An 11,251-nucleotide genomic window follows, 5' to 3' on the forward strand; every position below is an offset into this window, starting at 1 on the left:
ACCTGCATTTACTGCTGCATCAGAAGTTCAGCCATGCCAGGAGTAGCTGAAAGGAGGAAAGTTACTCATCAAGTAAGCCCTGAACACTGCTGTAAACTGGAATTGCAAGAACATTTGGATGCTTAACAACTTATGGACTTTGCAATTTGAATGTTCACTTCTGCAGTTACAATTATAAACAGCTTTTCATGACACTCAGACACATTTGGGTCTTTTTGCTTTAGTGAGCCTTTTTTCCCTTGCTTTTTCCCTAAATGATGTTTGTGTAAAACATGAATTAAAAAATCATGCCACAAAGTCTCTTGAGAGCTAGAAAAAGGAAAGGCAAGTTAAAGCTGCTTAATTTCAGCTTCACCTATAATCAGCCAAATAAAGAAAAAACAACAAGAAAACCTGTATTATCTATATTTTGGCTTGAGAATAGACTGCACAGCTATTATAAAATTTACTTAAGGGTAAAAGGGGAAAAAAAAGTCTGCAGAGACAAGGTTCCAATTTAGGATTACCATAGCAACAGTGAGAAGGGAGGGGAAAATTACCAGATTACTCTCTCAGATCATCAAATCCTTGAAAGAATAAATTTAGATTTGAGTTTCAGTCAAATTAACTGAATTCATCCTATTCATTAATGATAAACACATCTAATTAAGGACTAAATTAAACAAGCAAAAACTGTAGTACAAGAAACAATGTAGCAAATACAACGTTTCAGATCTCACTTTTCCCTCTATCATAAAACATCCATTTGGTATCACAATAAGTTTTCATACCAGCAACCAATACCAGAATTATTTAGAAGGTGTCTAGTTCTGATTAAAGGTCTGCAAAGAGAAAAAGGCATTTGAAATCTGCCTCATTCTTGTTAAGTGGCTTGAGTAGCTACACTACTGAAAATGGGCAATAATATTCTCCCATTTGCCTTGGGGGTGTAAATATAGTGAAAATATAGTTTCAGAACAGAACATACATACATACAGAACTAATACATTTCAACAACATATGTGGGCACAGTAATGATCCCAGAAACCAGGCAGTGTAGAAATAAGCTGAAGCTCCTCAAAAAGGTGATATTCTGAAAAACAAACCCAGGATAACCTAAGTAACTAATTATTAAACGCTTTTAAATTGTGCAATTTTTAACATTCTTAGTATTTCAGAGTTCTTTTAATAAATGCCTAAATACAAAATTATATAAACATTATATAAACCTTAACGATGTTTTATTAACAATTATAATTATACAGCAGCAATATGTCTGTCTGTCTGTGTAGTTTTCCACTTTGCTTTCAGTCTGTTTAGAACTTGCACTGATCTTGATGCTGCAGAGTTATGTGGGCCATCTTATACTGAGTTTCTTGCCTCTCCCCTGGAAGGGGAATTAGTGCTTGCAGCATAAGGTGATGATTTGACAGGTGAGATGTCCACTTCTGACCTGCCACAGTCTTTGCTGTTGCCCTGGGACACTTCCATACATTACCATATGCTAATGACTGATTAAAAAAGCAAGAACAATAGACATCCCTGTCTTTTTGGGAGAGCAGCTATCTCAATGCTTTAACCAGCTTGCATTAGATAGGATCCCAAACCCACAGAACCTGCAGCTGAAGTAGCACATGCAGCTACAAAGGTTTAATTTTGACATTGTGTGCTTTGCTTGAGGTGTGGAGAGTTATCTCCCCACTTTAGTGGTAAATATTGACCCATAAAGACTCCAAGCCTCAGGCATCTTTTCCATCAGCCAGAATGTTCAATTAATAAGGCTGCCCAAGTGCAGCTTTGTTGGCTGGCATTCAGGTTTTAAGCATGTTTCCCAGCCTTCTGTTCCCCACTCCTGGCTCTCACTGAGCTCTTTATTTCCTGGTGGCTGGGCAGGCCAGGGGACAGTTTCTGAGACACCTTCTTCCAAGCTGTGCAGCAAAATGTTCTCTGTGTTCCCTGCTCCTGGCTCCTCCCCAGGATTCTGCAGGGAGGGAAAATAGGAGGACACTGGAAGAATTGTCATTCCACTTGTGTGAGGCAAGGGCAGGGGCAGCTCCTGTGGCCTCTCCTTGTGCCCAGACCAACATCTCCGTTCACAGACCGGAGCTGAGTCAAGGAAAGCGTCCCAGGGCAACAGCAAAGACGGTGGCAGGTCAGAAGTGGACATCCCACCTGTCAAATCGTCACCTTATGCTGCAAGCACTAATTCCCCTTCCAGGGGAGAGGCAAGAAACTCAGTATAAGATGGCCCACATAACTCTGCAGCATCAAGATCAGTGCAAGTTCTAAACAGACTGAAAGCAAAGTGCAAAACCACACAGACAGACAGACAGACATTGAGCTAAAAGCTGCAACAGAATCAAAGAACAGGATGGTCCTCTCTGAGTCCAAGGGGCAGAAACCCACCCACCAACCTTCCTTGATACACAGAGGTGAAACAGCTTTCCTTTGGATGAAGGATTGATATCTGATGTCCCTCTCCATCATGTATGATTCACTTGCTTTGGGAAAGCTCTACAGAATTTACTAACTTTTTACCAAAATGCCTATATAACTAAACAGGAGAAAAGCCATAGATTTATAAGCACAGCTGAGATCTAAGCAAACATCTAAGATCATTATTAATTTTTTCTGCCTGTGAATAGAGTAAAAACCATTACAATACTGTATCATAAACATTATACATATCCAAATAAATTTAACTGTATACTTCTGGCCACCAACACTTCACAGAAAATAATTTACAAAAACAAAACCATTTTATCCTTAATTCACCTATAAAAGACATAAATTTATTCCAAAATATTTCTAAGTCACCAGTTATAACTGAAGTCACCAGACTATCTTTGAAGACTCACCATCCAATAAATTTTACTCTAAGCCCAAGAGGGTGTGGGAAAAAAAACCCAAACAAAAAACCAAAAACCCCACATTTTGCTATGCACTAGTAGACTTAAAAATAATATCCACAGTAAGGAAAGAGAATTTACTTTGGAATCAAAATAGAATCTTGTGCTTTACACTGAATCTCTTATTCAAATCATATGGAAATTTGAAGTGACATTTAAAAATAGAGTGACACATTAGCTGTGTAGAATTTCACCTGAAAATCACGGAAACCTTTCCAGTAACTGAAAACAACTAGAGAAAAATTACGACACTAATGAAATATTATTTGCTACCAACTGAAGTCTCATATGCTTCCCTATTTATCCTTTTTAAGTTCTCATGTCCCCCCTACATGTTGTGTGAGCCCCATGCTCCCTCCTCCCCTCGCTGGCTCTCCGAGGCTGGCCAAGGCAGTGACAACAGTGACAACAGCCACTGGGGCTGGACCAGCGTGCCCATGGCCTGCCTGGCTGTGAGAGTGTGTGTGTGTGTGTGACACCTGTACAGCCACAGTGTGTGTGTGAGTGTGTGTGAGTGTGTGTGACACCTGCACAGCCACAGTGTGTGTGTGAGTGTGTGTGTGAGTGTGTGTGTGAGTGTGTGTGTGTGAGTGTGTGACACCTGCACAGCCACAGTGTGTGTGTGTGTGTGTGTGTGAGTGTGTGTGACACCTGCACAGCCACAGTGTGTGTGAGTGTGTGTGTGTGACACCTGCACAGCCACAGTGTGTGTGTGAGTGTGTGTGTGAGTGTGTGACACCTGCACAGCCACAGTGTGTGTGTGTGAGTGTGTGTGAGTGTGTGTGACACCTGCACAGCCACAGTGTGTGTGTGAGTGTGTGTGAGTGTGTGTGACACCTGCACAGCCACAGTGTGTGTGTGAGTGTGTGTGAGTGTGTGTGACACCTGTACAGCCACAGTGTGTGTGTGAGTGTGTGTGACACCTGCACAGCCACAGTGTGTGTGTGTGAGTGTGTGAGTGTGTGAGTGTGACACCTGTACAGCCACAGTGTGTGAGTGTGTGTGTGAGTGTGTGTGTGAGTGTGTGTGTGTGAGTGTGTGTGACACCTGCACAGCCACAGTGTGTGTGTGAGTGTGTGTGAGTGTGTGTGTGTGTGTGACACCTGCACAGCCACAGTGTGTGTGTGAGTGTGTGACACCCGCACAGCCACAGCCCTGTCCATGGCCTGCCTCTGTGTGTGTGAGTGTATGTGTGTGTGTGTGTGAGTGTGTGTGACACCCGCACAGCCACAGCCCTGCCCATGGCCTGCCTGGCTGTGTGACAGTGACACTTTCACAGCCACCCCCCTGCTGCCCAGAGCCAGCCCCAAGCCACGGCCCTCTCCCAGCAGGGACACAACTGTGGCCATCACACCTCACTGCTGGCAGAAACCTTTTATATTTGAAGTCACCACCTTCCTGTTCAATTCAGCTGGGTTGAGCTAACAGGTGTAGAAATTGAAGAGAAAAATCAAGTCCCTCTAACTCTGGAACACTTTAAGCTGTGCTGATTCAAGGTCACCACACAAGGCTTTGCTAGACAAGATCTTTTGGATTAAAAAAAAGCCAAGTACATGGTAGCTCTCAGTTAATGCACAACAGCAGCAATGTGTTCTTTCAATGGATTTTATGTGGAATGGATGCTTCACAAGTGTACACACTTGATAGATTTTTATCACTATTTTGGAGTGACAATACCTAAAGAAATTGCTTCATCTGTTAAAACACCAAACTCAGGCTATGCTTTATTCTTCATCTCCACAGTCACAATGCACCAACAGTGACTTTATGTTCAGTCATTTGTAACACACACACAGAACAGCAGCAAAAGAAAAAAGCCCAAACAACAACAACAACACAAAACAGCCAATAGAAAAAACAGAGAAGACAGTTTTCATGGGTCAAGGTTTTCCTCAACACTTTCTGGTTCAATCTGGCACAAGCTATAATAGAACTGAAATAGTGCACCAGACCTCTCAAGATGTAAAACAAGACAGAAATAAAAAGCATAAAGAGAAATACAACACATTTGAAATTTGTATAAACAAATCAAAAACAACATCCAAAAACCTAAGTTTTTACGGCTCCAAGTCAAATTACAGCTTTTAATCCAAATTTGCTTTTAGATGTTTACTGATTCCAACCAAAAACCTAGATTTGTTTTTTTTACCCCCTAGTTTTTGGAGCATAACTGTACCACAACAATCATCCAGTCATTTGATTTGAAAGTATCAAAAATCCCATAAACTGTTACTGATTAACTGCATTTACTACTGTTTCCATGACTTCTTTACAGCACTTTGGTTAAGTGTATGAAAGAAAAACAAAATCTCAAAATTCTGAAATATTTTACTTCTTATTTTTTGAGACTTCCTGAGTCTAGATCTGAAAATCATACGTAACATATGGTACAAAAATCAGTGATTTAAAAGACATTTGTCAATTAAAAATGCAAAGGAATGTTTGATTAGTCTGAAGAGCACACATATGCCAAATCCCAGTTTAAAAGAGTAGTCCATAATATCACAGTTCTAAAACTGAATTGAGATTTGCTTTTATTTATGCTCATTTTTAATTAATCTGCAGGGAAAACCATACAAATAAGTGATAGTGAAAAATTTGTTTGTTGTTCCACTCGTTAGTGCAACTGATGTGAGTCTGAAAGGCTGATCCTCCACTGGATACCAAGTGAATCCAGCAGAGCAGGCAGAGCTCACTCCTCAGCATGCAATCCAATCAGCAAGGTCAAAGGGAGGAAGCTAGGAAGGGACTGAAGAAGTTGCTGCTCCTGTTTGGCCACACGTTCAAGGACAAGGTTTCCAGCCCCTCTGAGGGGTGCCAGGCAGCCCAGCCCCAGCAGCAGGCAGCCAGGGGTCAGCCAGCCCCACGGGCAGCAGTCACTCACTGCCACCTCTGCCCTGAGCCTTTCCTTGCCTCAAGTGAAGAACAGCCAGACTGAAATCCCCCAGAGCGGCAGCAATGCTTAAACTCATTCAAGACCAGGAGCGTTTACTGAGCTGTTGTACCCGAGTCCTGATGGCAAACTGTGGGATCTCAGCACCTCAGGATGGGGGTGCAGAGTGGCCAAGAACACCCTTGGGGGGCTCGGGAGTCCTGGAATGCTGCCAGGAGTGTCTGGTGGCAGGACTTTGATCCTACACAGGAGATGACACCTGTATGAGGATGGGGGGATTTCACTGGGTGAATGGTGAAGGGATAAGTTAATTAGAGTGTAAAACACAGGGTTTAGGATTTCTGTACAGGGGGGTCTAAAGAAGTAAGATGGAGGAATTGGGGCGTGTCCTGTCCTTCTTCTTCTTCTTCTTGGCCTCCATCTTCTGTGGTGATGGTGGCACTTTGGGATTGGTCTTTACTAGAAGTGCACTGGTTAATAAGGGTAGAAGGTATTGGGGAAAAATGATAAATATTGTACACGTAACTTCGGGTATAAAGATAGGTGACCGCCCCGGGGGCTCTCAGTGTGCTCATGGCTGACATGCTGTGCAGACCTCTGTTGGGCTGAAAGAAAATCTTTTAGATAAACAATTAATAAACACCAAGACCAAAACAAGATCAGAAGTCTCTCCTCGTCCTTTGAAGCGTGGGCTGTCCAAGGCCACTCTGGGCCTTTCCAGGCCACCTAAACAGCCGGGAAACCGACAGCAAACGAGCCCATCTCAGCTCACCCTGGTTGGAACAGCAGTACTTCTGGAAAGGGCATTCCTGGAGCCTCCTCCCCTACAACATCTGCAACTCCCAAGCACCAAACCTTCTCAACTGAGGAGACCACAGCAAACAACATCCACGGGGTGCTGAGCAAAGAAACCAATGACTTGCTTCAATTTGACTAAAGGCTAGCAAGGTAATGCTCAATAAACAACAGATGCTTACTGAGATGGTAACAGATGTTACCATCCATTCCTACAGAACTGTCGGTTTCTCGGCTGTTTAGGTGGCCTGGAAAGGCCCAGGGTGGCCTTGGACAGCCCATGCTTCAAAGGACGAGGAGAGACTTCAGATCTTTTCTCAGTCTCAGTGTTTATTAATTGTTTATCTAAAAGATTTTCTCTTGGCCCAACAGAGGTCTGCACAGCAGCCAGCCATGAGCACACTGCGAGCCCCAGGGCGGTCACTTATCTTTATACCCGAAGTTACGTGTACAATATTTATCATTTTTCCCCAATACCTTCTACCCTTATTAACCAGTGCACTTCTAGTAATGACCAATCCCAAAGTGCCACCATCACCACAGAAGATGGAGGCCAAGAAGAAGAAGAAGGACAGGACACGCCCCAATTCCTCCATCTTACTTCTTTAGACCCCCCTGTACAGAAATCCTAAACCCTGTGTTTTACACTCTAATTAACTTATCCCTTCACCATTCACCCAGTGAAATCCTCCCATCCTCATACAGGTGTCATCTCCCATGTAGGATCAAAGTCCAGCCACCAGACACTCCTGGCAGCATTCCAGGACTCCCGAGCCCCCCAAGGGTGGTCTCGGCCACTCTGCACCTCCATCCTGAGGTGCTGAGATCCCACACAGAACCCTGTTACTGTACACATGATACCTGAAAGTGAGAGAAAAAGTAGCCAGAGAAAAGGGTAAATTTGAAGCAAAAATTACTAGAGATCAAAATCTGTATAAGCAGTACTTTTTAAGCATTACTACCTCTAATGAAAAGCTTTTCTCAGGAAAGGAACTGGTTCACATGCTTTACATTTTACACCTTTCTCCACTGACAGGTTTGTACAGCTCCTGCTCTCAGCCCTAGCAAAACCAGAGTATTTTTGAAGAGAAATGCTGAATAAGTAGCAAGACTAGGTAATATTCTCCTATTCCCCTGAGGAGGCTGATTAAATTACATGAATGAAAACTGCCTAACTTAGGTGATCTAGGGACTTCTACAATTTTAAAAATCTATCTTCTTTTGAATCTGTTGTTATAGAAGATGCATAACTTCACAGAAGAGCCTTGGACAGGATCCTCAGCAGATGTCAAATGTCCTGCACAATGGAATCAGCAGAGGAAACTTACATTCGCATCTGCTCACAATCACTTTTCAAATATAAAGCACATACCACCCTAAAACTGACAAAGAAATATTTAGCTGCAGCCTGAGTTACTGCTACAGTACTATTTCACAAATCACTTTGTGGTGCAGCATGGTCCAAGAGTAAGTTCTAATTTAGGAGCCACCAAAGTCAGAAAATCAGCCTGGTGTTTTCTTCATGCCCTCCTGCCTCAGGTGTCTCTGCTGCACAGCAAAAGCCACATTGATTCACTGAAGTAGTGGGCAAGTTTGATTTATATGCATTTTCCCCTCAAAGCAGGACTGGCTCATTTGCACAGCAAAAGTTTGGGGTTTACAAATTACTCACTATTGACCACTGCTACAAGTCTTTAATAATGAAGACAGCTATTTCTACCAGTCAGAAAAGCAGTGGGTGCAAGATTTACTGCCAGAGCTCCTCAGGAAGCACTTGTCACATAGAAACATGCTAGTAGCAATCAACATGCTAAGCAGCCTCTCCTAGTTTGAAACTTTCTGTTCTATTATTTAATTCTATTTATTAACAAAATCAGCTACTCCAAAATTCTTTTTCTTTCCTCCTATGCCAAGCCATGGAATGTTGGATGAGATTTGCCAAAGGCAGTTCATGCTGTGAAATTACACTTCAAAAAGCAAGACTTGGGGCAGAAGTAGTTTTAGCCCTACTTCTGTCAAAGTCTCTCAGTGCTCAAAGGGGTTTTCTCTACCTAATTTCAGCAGATGATGCAAGTCCATACACAGAATCACAAACTGGTTTGGGTTGGAAGGGGCCTTAAAGATCACCTAGCTCTGAGCCCCCTGCCAGGGGCATCTCCCACCAGCCCAGGCTGCTCAGAGGCCTCTCCCATATGTGCAAATTAACATTTAATATTGATGGTGAATCTCAAAGAAAGAGAAGAGGTGAGTCATTTTCTGTTGGATACTTCTATAAAAACTGTCACAGAGAAATACTGCTTCAGTGAATGACCTCCTTCCCTCTGCAGCATTAGTGAACCTGCTCCAATGAACACACTGGCACAACATGCCAGCCAAAATCCTTGCTTCAGCTGAAGCACATTCACATTTTTCACACTTATAATCATCAACTACAGAAAGAAAACAATTCAGTTAACACAACAGTTTTTGGTTTATAAGCACTGTTCTCAGCACAGAACTTCATAGCAGTAAAACTACAGGACACTTAAACATGCAAACACAATAATGCACATATTTTTATCTTGCTACAGTAAAGATGTAAAAACTTGCAAATGCCTCTTCCTCAAAACTCTCCTCAGAAAACCACCAAGTTTGAATTCTGTGAGGGAAATCGTACAGATCATTACATTCACTCAAGATTATATCAAATTTGCTGGCATCAAATCTGTTTACTGACTAGAAAGAAATACCAAAGCCACCTGTTTCAGAAGTCTAGCCCATAGTTGCATTTTTTCCTCACTTATTACACAAGGGCTCTTAAAAGAATATTTCCTTACTGAGAAACAGAATTTTTATACCATTATATTTAATTTAACAAAAAATGGAAGCCAATCTTAGAAATAGTTTGTATGCCTTGAAAATAAATTCTTTTGCTCTATTAAAAAAAAAAAACACCAAAAAAGCCGAATTTGTGACAATTAAGGACTGTCAAGAATTCTACTGGCACATATGGTCACGTTCCAAGAAGCAGAGCTGTAAACAGCCTGTCTGCAGGGAGAGACCTGTAGCTTCCAGCAGAGCACAGAGGAATTATCCAGCAGCAGTTGCAGTTTGAGAATTCATAAACTCAAGGTAAGGTTTTGTAAAGCTCCGTATGAAAACGTAAGTCACAGAGCAAAAAAACTGAATACCTCTGGTTTATGATAATGTTATGATCTACAGCAACTTTCTAAAAAGCAAAGAATAAAACCAAAGCAGCAATGAGCTTACAGCACAGAGCTACAGCAGCATCTCACGAAAGATGTAAATTCAGTGCTATTCCTAGCCCCCACCTCAACACAGCCATGGGTATTTTTCCAGCTGGACTGGATTTTCCCCCTCCCTAATTGCTAGTTTTAACTAAAGCCAACACAGATTAAGAATCAACCCTAAAAGCAGCACAGCGAGTGTGCAGCAATTACGTGCAGAAAGGCATGTGACATTTTGTATCAAAAGCAGACCCTAGAAACGCTAAAATCTAGATACCCCTTCAAGCAGAGGAAACAAAACAACAACTGCCCGCCTGCTGCTGGTGCCCCGCCAATCCCCAACACCGCTCGCACACATCCCAGACCCTCCCTCGCTCCTACGTGCTCTGCGGACGATGCCTTGGGCTCTCCAGAGCCCGCGTTTGGCCCCGCACGCTCCGCAGGTCACCCCGCGGGCTGAGCCGGGGCAGCTGGAGCCGAAGGGCGGCGGGGGCAGCGCGGGCAGACGCAGCGCTCGGCTGCAATGGAGATTCCAGCGCCGAGCGGCGCTTCCTGCGGCGGTGGCTGGAGCATCCCGGCGGGCACGGCACGGGCACGGCGCCTCCCGAGGCGGCAGGGCTGGCAGCACCGGCCCCCGCGGCTCAGCCATCCCGGCCGGCACCGCAGCCCCGTCCCGCCCCCGCCTCCGCGGTGACCCCGAGCCCGCCGCAGCCCCTCACCGCAGGCACGCTGCGCGCAGTGGTTTTTCCGCACAGCCCGCCACGTTTTCCAGGCAGACGCGGCCCCCTGCGCTCCGCTCCGGGCTTACCGAGCCGGTTCCAGCGTCTGCGCCCCAGCCTCTCCTGCCGCCCCCTCCTCCCGTCTCCCCCTCACAGCCCGTCCGCCGCTGCCTGCGCCCCTCAGCCTCCTCCGCACCGTCAGCGCCGCGTCGCTCACCCGAGGATAGACGAGAACGGGCAGGAGCGAAGGGGCCGCGGCGGCCGGTCCCCTGACGAGGCTGTCGCTGTCTCGGTCCCCGCCTCCCGCCGCTCCCGCCGCCCCCTCAGGCACCGAGCGGCCCCCGCCCGACAGGGTGCGGCTTCCACAGCCCGCAAACCCAACAACGGCGCCGCCCATTGGCGGGAGGGCGCGCGCCCGACGAGTAAGCGGCTCTCCCATTGGCGGAGGGGAGCGGGGGGCGAGGGGCGGTGCGGCCGGGCCTCCCCTGGCGGGTCCCGCGGCTCCGGGAGCGCCGGGGGGGCCCGGGCGGCCGGGAACGGGCTGGGGAGAGCCTTCGGACACAGGGAAAGGCTTCTTGTGGCGCTGGGTCCCAGCGGAACGCAGCGGCGCGGCGCCTGGGGAGCTTATCTTAGAGCGGGCCCGGAGATAGGCGCAGGCGGACATCGGCAATCGCCGAGGACGCGCCGCGATAAGGGCTCGTTATCGCGCTGCGGCGGCGGTGTCCGATC

The 11,251-nt window shown here is 45.6% G+C and overlaps 1 protein-coding gene across 10 annotated transcripts in view; it reads right to left on the minus strand.

Annotated features, from left to right (window-relative positions):
- The window catches only part of ADD1 (adducin 1), a 65,474-nt gene extending 54,642 nt beyond the window's left edge, over positions 1-10,832 (minus strand). For 9 of the 10 annotated variants that reach the window (XM_058023804.1, XM_058023803.1, XM_058023802.1 and 6 more), the window contains exon 1: positions 10,740-10,832. The gene's annotated coding sequence lies outside the window, so the exon portion shown is untranslated. Of the gene's footprint in view, positions 1-10,718 lie in introns of all 10 variants that reach the window. The other variant, XM_058023801.1, reaches the window with a different exon arrangement.
- Positions 10,833-11,251: the final 419 nt, after the last annotated feature.

Source organism: Melospiza georgiana, chromosome 5 (assembly GCF_028018845.1).
Source record: "Melospiza georgiana isolate bMelGeo1 chromosome 5, bMelGeo1.pri, whole genome shotgun sequence".
Lineage (NCBI taxonomy): Eukaryota > Metazoa > Chordata > Aves > Passeriformes > Passerellidae > Melospiza > Melospiza georgiana.